General features: G+C 45.3%; 2 long non-coding RNA genes across 2 annotated transcripts; one reads left to right on the forward strand and one right to left on the reverse strand.

Moving 5' to 3' along the window:
• Window positions 1–6,448: 6,448 nt before the first annotated feature.
• LOC135051248 (uncharacterized) lies at window positions 6,449–8,167 on the forward strand. Its single transcript, XR_010242130.1, has 3 exons — window positions 6,449–6,537; window positions 6,613–6,825; window positions 7,440–8,167. It is a non-coding gene; the product is annotated as an uncharacterized LOC135051248 (long non-coding RNA).
• Window positions 6,477–8,722, reverse strand: LOC135051249 (uncharacterized). The gene is made up of 3 exons (XR_010242131.1): window positions 8,550–8,722; window positions 6,673–6,822; window positions 6,477–6,563 (listed from the first exon to the last, which is right to left on the reverse strand). It is a non-coding gene; the product is annotated as an uncharacterized LOC135051249 (long non-coding RNA).
• Between the last annotated feature and the right edge of the window lie 306 nt (window positions 8,723–9,028).

Here is a 9,028-nt window from a genome sequence, read left to right on the forward strand (position 1 = left end):
AGAAGGCTTCTTGCTTGCAGCAGGCCGTTGTAAATGGCTCTTAACTCGAGAACATTTATGTGGAGACAGGCTTCCTGGAGCGACCATTTCCCCTAGAAGTTTCTTCCTTGGGTGACTGCGCCCCAGCCCTGGAGACTTGCATCTGTTGTCAGAAGTACCCAATCCCGGATACCGAACTGGCGTCCCCCCAGGAGGTGATGACTTTGTAGCCACCACAGGAGAGAAATTCTGGCTCTGGGAGATAGACTGATCTTCCGGTGCATGTGCAGGTGAGACCCGGACCATTTGCTCAGCAGGTCCCACTGAAACACCCGGGCATGAAACCTGCCAAATGGAATGGCCTTGTACGCCGCAACCATTTTCCCCAGAACCCGAGTACAGTGATGGATTGACACACTCGTCGGCCTCAGAAGTTCCCTGACCATCATCTGCAGTTCCAGAGCTTTTTCTTCTGGAAGAAATACTTTCTGTAAATCCGTGTCCAGAATCATGCCCAGAAAAGGCAGCCGAGTGGTCGGAATCAACTGAGATTTAGGCAAATTGAGTACCCAACCGTGCTGTCGCAGAACCGACAGTGACAAATCTACACTTCTCAGCAACCGTTCCTTGGACCTCACCTTTATCAGGAGATCGTCCAAGTACGGGATAACTGTAACCCCTTGTTTGCGAAGGAGAACCATAATTTCCGCCATGACTTTGGTGAAAATCCTCGGAGCCGTGGAAAGCCCAAACGGCAACGTCTGAAATTGGTAATGAGAATCCTGTATCGCAAACCTGAGGAAGGCCTGATGCGAAGGATATATCGGGACATGTAAGTAGGCATCCTTTATGTCGACTGACGCCATAAAGTCCCCCCCTTCCAGGCTGGCAATTACCGCTCGAAGAGATTCCATCTTGAACTTGAAAACTTTCAAGTATGGATTGAGGGATTTTAGATTTAGAATTGGTCTGACCGAACCGTCCGGTTTCAGCACAACAAAGAGGCTCGAGTAGTTGGGACGAGGGAACGGGAACAATGACCCTCTGTAGACACAATTTTTGTATGGCTGCCAGCACCACCTCCCTGTCCGGAAGAGCTACTGGTAATGCCGAAATGAAGAACCGGTGAGGGGGTATCTCCCGAAACTCCAGTTTGTATCCCTGAGACACAATCTCTAGGACCCAAGGATCCAGGTCTGATTGAATCCAGACCTGACTGAATATTTGTAGACGGCCCCCCACTGGTCCGGACTCCCCAAGGGAAGCCCCAGCGTCATGCGGTGGACTTGGTAGAAGCAGGGGAGGACTTTTGGTCCTGGGCGCCTGACACTGCAGGTGGTTTCCTTCCCCTTCCTCTACCTTTTGAAGCGAGGAAGGACGAACCTTTTCCACGCCTGTATTTATTGTGACGAAAGGACTGCATTTGCTGTTGTGGTGCCTTTTTCTGTTATGTGGAAACATAAGGAAGAAAAGAGGACTTACCCGCAGTCGCGGTCGAGACCAGGTCAGCCAAGCCGTCCCCAAACAAGACAGTACCTTTGAAGGGTAACGCTTCCATAGCCCTCTTGGAGTCGGCATCAGCATTCCATTGATGGATCCACAACGCCCTCCTGGCTGATATCGACATGGCATTGGTTCTTGAACCCAAGAGACAGACGTCCCTCGCCACATCCTTCAGGTAATCTGCAGCGTCCTTGATATAACCGAGAGTCAAAAGGACATTATCTTTATCAAGGTTATCCATATCATTAGCTAAATTCTCAGCCCATTTAGCAATAGCACTACTCACCCATACCGACGCCACGGCAGGTCTGAGCAGCACACCCGACTTAGCGAAAATGGTCTTCAGAGACGTCTCCAGCTTGCGATCTGCCGGATCTTTGAGAGCTGCCGTGTCAGGAGACGGAAGTGCCACTTTCTTAGATAAGCGAGATAGAGCTTTGTCAACATTTGGAGATGACTCCCAATTTTCCCTGTCATCAGAGGGGAACGGATATGCCATGTAAATCCTCTTGGGAATCTGCCACCTCTTATCCGGCGACTCCCAAGCCTTTTCACAAAGAGTATTCATTTCATGAGAGGGGGGAAACTTCACCTCAGGTTTTTTTCCATTGAACAAGCAAATCCTTGTTTCCTGTACCGCAGGTACACAGGACACAGAGGGAGTATGCCAGCTCACACCCCAGCGCCCATATATCCCAAGAAAAGATATATGTACCCAGCGCTGCTTTATAATAATAAGAAGCACCCCACTGCGCCCCCCCCCCCCCTATCTGAATATCTCCCCGTTACTTGTGAAAGGAGCTGTGGAGGTCCCGGCAGCGTCTCCTTCAGCCGCGTGTTGAAGGAGAAGATGGCGCCTGTGAGCCGCGGGCCGCCAAATTTGAAAATGAAAAGATGCCGGCGGGGGTTTTAGAAACGGTGCCGAGGCACCGAAAAACTTTCTGCCGGCCCCGAACTCCAGTAACATGCTGCCCAGGGCGCCCCCCCCCCCAGCGCCCTGCAATTACCGTTGGTGATGTGTGTGGGAGCATGGAGCGCAGCGTTACCGCTGTGCTGTACCTTTCCGTTACTGAAGTCTTCTGTTCTTCTCATACTCACCCGACTTCTTTCTTCTGGCTTCTGTGAGGGGGGGTGACGGCGTGGCTCCTGGAACAAGCAGCTAGGCGCACCAAGTGATCGAACCCTCTGGAGCTAATGGTGTCCAGTAGCCGAGAAGCCGAGCCCTTAACTAAGTAGAAGTAGGGCTGCTGCTCTCCCCTCAGTCCCACGATGCAGGGAGCCTGTAGCCAGCAGGTCTCCCTGAAAATAAAAAACCTAACAGAAAGTCTTTTCTAGAGAAACTCAGGAGAGCTCCCCTAGTGTGTGTCCAGTCACTCCTGGGCACAAAGTCTAACTGAGGTCTGGAGGAGGGGCATAGAGGGAGGAGCCAGTTCACACCCAGTTTAAGTCTTTTTAGTGTGCCCAAGCTCCGGATCCCGTCTATACCCCATGGTCCTTTTGGAGTCCCCAGCATCCTCTAGGACGTAAGAGAAATAATATAAATAAGTGGTCAGGAAAAGTTTAAACATACTATAATAAATAAATACACAAACATAACAGAACTAGTAGGAAACTGCACTTTCTAAGCACACATTTTCCCACCTCACGGTAACGGTAAGGCTCCTGTCTCTTCTTTCTGGTAGCTAATCTCTGGTCCAGTGCATTGACTGAGGACTTCGAACCACACACATGCACACCAAACTTGGGCATGTGCAGCAGTTCTGCTCTGTCCTGTAAACTGCATGATGTGGCGGCAGCTCTAGTAATCGTATTATATACCATTACTATTGTCAGAATTTGAGCCACTTGCCAAGAGATTTTGTCTATGGAACCTGCTACTTCTTTGGTGTGCAGTGCTCCTTATATACGGTTCTGTGCCATGACATTTCACAAGAACTTTAGTCAGAGATTACAGTTCACAACCAGGGAGTCAGATTGTTTCTACTATACCTATGCACTGCTTGTCTGGAAACTTATTTGGGTTTTGACACGGTGACCCCATTTAGATTAACCATTAAAATCAGTAAGATGGTCATACAGGCAGAGTCAATACATGAGCAGCCAATAACAATGTTGAGTTGTAGTTTTTACAAAAATCAGCATGCCCAAGTAGTCAGTGGTTGTGAGGCCATGTTGGGAATTAAAGAACCAAGATACTACTCTTTATTTATGAGTATACAAGTATTACCCTAGTACCCAGTGACCAATGGGTGCTAGAAAGAGCCCCAGTTCTCCTACTGTACTGAATATACCATGCATAGGGCGCTTCAGGCCCAAGATACATTAATTTTAAAATCCAGTCGCATTATACTGAACATTCACAGTGCGGCAACGCACATCCAACGCTAAATCATGTCTCATGTCCCAACATGGGTTCATTAAACCATTACCTTGTAAATACTTCATATTCTTGTGTGCTCTCTCTTTGCTACTTACAACGTTGATGATGAATTACCAATAATGTAGTAAAACTGTACAAGACCAATAGAGGCTACATATTATCCAGACATACACATGTAAGAACTTAGATAGTACACTGAAATGTTACACATGCTGAATGTCATAGTAGCCAATTATATATTAGCTTCAAACAGCATTAGTACAAGTTAGACTAATGAAAGTGAATTAATTGCTATTGGCTACAGCCAGCACATTTGCTTATTCTTATTATTATGATAAAAGTCTTGCATTGAGTGCAGGTTTTATATTTCAAAGTCCCACTTCCAAAATATAATAGGTGGCAAAGGTAGTAAAAGCTCCATAAATGTCAAGACCATGATGTATACTTTGTTTGTATTCTCTTTCCATCACCAAACCATTTTCCCGGCACCTATGTTTTGTTTCTCTGCTTCATCTGATACTACACTAAGAAGAATTATTGGCTTCCATTCTGTCACAAAGCCAAAAATGAAAATGCTTACAGAATAAAGATATCCTATTCCTGGCTGGGCTATCAAACAAATAAAATCCCTTCTGCTTCCCTTTCTAGTTTTGCAAAATTGATTGCAATTGACTTTTGGCAACTTCATTTTATTTGGCATTCTGTGGGGTAAATTTACTAAGATTCGTAATTTCCAGAATCATGTCCAAGTTCAATCACGAATGACATCGACAGTGTAAAATTGCAACTTTTTGAATTGATTACGACTAATTTACTAAGCTGTCGTATTCGTATTTTTCGTTTCTTCCGATGTCGATGTCATTCGTGCTTTTCTGCTGTAGATTGCGGCCGCGTTTGCTGTTTCGCGGCCGCGTTTATGGTTTTTTTTACGACTGCGTCACATGTCTGTTACGGCAGTGATTTAGAAACTGCTGCCGCGTTTTTAGTCCTAAGTTTCGTTTTCGTCACGCGGCCGTGATTGGTTGTATTCGTGAAGGAGGAGTGTCTGTGCATATTACTATAAAACCGCCCCAAACACACCGCACCTCGTGGGTTTAGCTAGTGGAGAGGAGAGAGGAAGGTGTATTTGGAGTTGGTGAGTTTGGTGGAGTTTTTGGTGGATTTGGAGAGGAGTTTGGTGATTGTTGAGTGCTGTACTGTGTGTGTAAGTAGTCTTGTCATATTTGTAGTATTGTTTTTTCACAGTTTGTCTACTTTTTTGTCCTTGTTTTTTTTTTACAGTCTTTTGTCATTGTTTGTGAGTGAGTGAGTGAGTGAGTGAGTGAGTGAGTGAGTGAGTGAGCGTGTGTGTTGGCTGTGTGGTGTGTAGTAGTAGGAGTAGTGGAGGAGTGTGTTTTGTGTTTTGATTTTTCAGTGTTTTTTGTTGTTTGTCATGTCAGACTCAGAGGTCAGTGTGGTGGCGGAGGTTAGTGAGGTGGAGGCTGGTAGTGAGGTGGAGGCTGGTAGTGAGGTGGAGGCTGTTAGTGAGGTGGAGGGGGGTAGTGAGAGGGAGGAGGTTAGTGAGGAGGAGGAGGAGGGGGTGCCTGTTGCTGTATTTTCCAGTGATAGTGATGGTGTTGTGGCTCCGCAGCCACGCACCACTACCAAGACTGGCAGGAATATAAAGTTCAGCTATGCTGAAAACATGGCTTTGGTGCGTGAGCTGATGAAGCACCATCGCCAATTGTTTGGTCAGGATGCTGGCAAGGTGTCCTCCCGCAGGAAGTCTGTCCTGTGGGGGCAAGTAATACTTGCCGTGAATAGTGAGGGTGTGGTGAGGTGGACTGAGGACACGTGCCGCAAGAGGTTTTATGATATAAAGCGGCGTGTCAAGGCCAAGATGGCCAAAGAGGCCAAATCTGCAAGAAAAACCGGAGGTGGCCCCCCTTTCCGGGCCACCTATCGGGACTGGGAGGAGCCTGTGCGGGCATTGATTCCTGCCGAAGTGGTGTCTGCTACTCATGTCCGGGATTCGGACCGACCCACGCAGGATGGTAAGTTTGATGTGTTATATTTTTATTTAAATGTCCTCTAAATGTTGTAAATGTCATTTTTAAAGGGTAAAGGATGCATAAATTGTGTTTCACATATTGCAGGCCTATGCACCCTTAAGGTGTGTTTGTGTTTAGAATGTGCTTTTTTCACCTTGCATTGGCTGTTTGGTAAATTTAATATTGCGCAAAAACATGTGCAATGGCTTTTTAATTTTTAAAAAAAAAAGATTTTTTTTTTGACGATATTGCTTGGACATCTGTGTTGTCTGCTTATTTTAAAAAGATTTTTGTATTTATTTACTTCTGAAAAACGGTGCAATTATTTCAACATTAAATTTGTGAAACATTTGCAAGTAGTCAATCTCTGCAATATCTGAGGCATAATTCTAAAATGTAACAGATTTATTGTGTGCAACATCATGTACATTTGGATATACACCACAAAATAATGAAGCTTTAAGCTCTTAATCAGAAAATATTTGTTTATCCAATACCTAATAGATGGTTACAGTACAATAAGGCTTTGCAGGGGTTTTTTTTACACAAAGCATGGTAATAATGTTTGGTACACTTTTTCAACAGTCCCACAGACCAGCCGGCCAGACAGGCCTCAGACAAGTCAGGATGAGGCTGGGATTGCAGGTAAGACTTCAGTGTAGTCACATATTCTGCAAACACATAGAAGTACAAAATATTAATGTTTATATTTTCACATAGGTTCTGCTTCTGGAAGCCGACCTCCTGTAAGGCGCCCATCACAGGGCTTGGGCCACTTACCCAGGAGGCCAAGTAAGACACGGCGTCTTGGCTCGGAATCTGCGGCTCCATCATCCCCACCCAGGCGACGACTTTCGGCAGTGTCACCCCAGCCACCACTGGCACTATTGGCGAGTTCGCAGAGTGATGAGCCCCGATCCCCTCAGTTATCTGGTGAGTAAAAACAGAAATTAAACACATAGGCAATAATATACACAGTACAGTTAATATGTTGTTAGTTGGTTTTGAGATTACATGTTTTCCAGAACAAGCAATGTGATGTTACGTCTTCAATTGCTAAAGGGGAAAAAAATTTTTTATATAAGGTCTTAGTGGATGTTCTCGCCAACATCATTTTTATTAAATATCAGAATTTTTTTTAAATTTGGCCCACACACGTGCACATTTAAATAAAATAACAATAAAATTCCAAAAAAAACCCAGCATCCACAACATTATAGTGTTCACACATCTCCCCTGTCCAGTATGTAGATGGCTTACTTGCTCCGCTCCTCTGGACTATCCAGGTAAGTAGTCTATATCGTGGTCAGGGGAGGGAATCTAACAGTGTAATGCTGTGGAGGGGAGTTAGTTAGGTGAGGATTATGCAAATCTGTCTATGTGGCCGCCTGTGTTGGTATATATGTTTTTGAGCATAAAAAACATTATAAGTTTATAAAATCAACGCCAAAAAGTTAAAAAATGGAGTATTATGAATGTAGTAATGTGTAGAAGTAGCCTTGCAAAAAATTTACAAATAAACATTGCATGTTGGCCACCCCATACAGAGCCCAGCTTGATGGCCGACGTGGACCAGCAGGGACAAGACCAACAGGCAACCATCACACTGCAACTTACACCTGTTGACCCAAGCCAGCCAATACAGCTGCAGGATATCCCCCAAGCCTCCATCAGTCCACAACTGGCACAAGCTCCGCCCCCAAGCCAAATACCAGATGATTTTTGGGCCAGTTGGACAAGCCAACAGGCCCAAAGCAATGCCAGCCTGACCGCACATACACAACACCTTGCCAGTCTGCCCCATCATCTACCGCGTATTAGTCGCAACTCGGGCAGACTGATTGTACAAGTAGGGCGAATGGCAACCTCAATGGAGCAAATAAGGGCTGACAACAGCCAAATGCTTGCTCATTTATCGCGCATCATAGATGAGCAACAGCGCCATCAGCAGGCACTCGTTCAGCTCATTCAGCACAACCAAGTGGTGAATGAGTCGTTATCCAGGATTGTAGCCAGCCACACTGCAACCAACACTCAGCTGATTGCAAGCCTTAATAATTTGAGCAGCAATATTTCATTGATGGGAGCTCACCAAGTAACCTCCAGCTCGGGGACCACGACCCCTATCCAAACGCCAGTAACCTCCCCTGTTCGGCGTTCCTCCAGAGCACGTGCCAGTGAGCCAGCACAAAGCTCAGCACCCAGCACACACAAGCGCAAAAAATAACCCCAATGTGATTGGCAAAATAAAAATTTGTATTTGACAAACACACAACTTCCTGTGTCCGTCTCAAACATTGTCGAAGCTGCTCTGTATGTATGTATGTTTTTCATGGGTAATGACTGAAAATGTATTTTTAGCATAAACTAAGTACAATGGACACACCACTATAAACTACAAACAGTAAGTAACAAAACACACAATAGAAAGTAGTGCAAAGTGTTTAGTCAAGGATAATTACAGCCTACTAAAACTGACCTGAAAAATAGCGCAGGATCACTTCTTGCCGTACCTGCCTCCCTACATATGTACTCACACTGTCACCAGATGGGTCTAACTCCTCTGCTTGCCGACTGCTTTCTCCCTCATCATGTGCCAGATGTTGGGTTAAACACAGATTATGGAGAAAACAGCAGCAGAACACAATTCTAGTCACCTTTGAGGGACTATACAACAAAAGGCCAGCAGATTTATCCAGACACCGAAACCGTGACTTCAGCACACCAAAACATCTTTCTATCACATTCCGCGTAGCCTTATGTGCATGATTGTAACTGTGTTCAGCAGGAGAATCAGGTTGGGACAATGGAGTAAGGAGCCAAGAGTAGCAGCCGTAACCCCCATCACCTGAAAAACAGATATAGTCCACATTAGTACATATGTTAGATTATTCTTTCACCTAATCATAACTTGAGTTTGTGGATAAAAGACATACACACAAAACATTTTAAACATACCCAACAGCCAGCCATCAGGCATTTGTCCGTCCTCAAATTTATCGAAGAGCGATGACTGACTGAGGATGAAGGAGTCATGGCAGCCACCAGGGTAACCTGCAACAACACTCATAATTTTTAAGTTTGCATCACAGACCACCTGGACATTAGTTGATTGGGACAGATGTCTATTAGTATA

The sequence above is a fragment of the Pseudophryne corroboree genome, chromosome 2 (genome assembly GCF_028390025.1).
Source record: "Pseudophryne corroboree isolate aPseCor3 chromosome 2, aPseCor3.hap2, whole genome shotgun sequence".
In the NCBI taxonomy this organism is placed as follows: Eukaryota; Metazoa; Chordata; class Amphibia; order Anura; family Myobatrachidae; genus Pseudophryne; species Pseudophryne corroboree.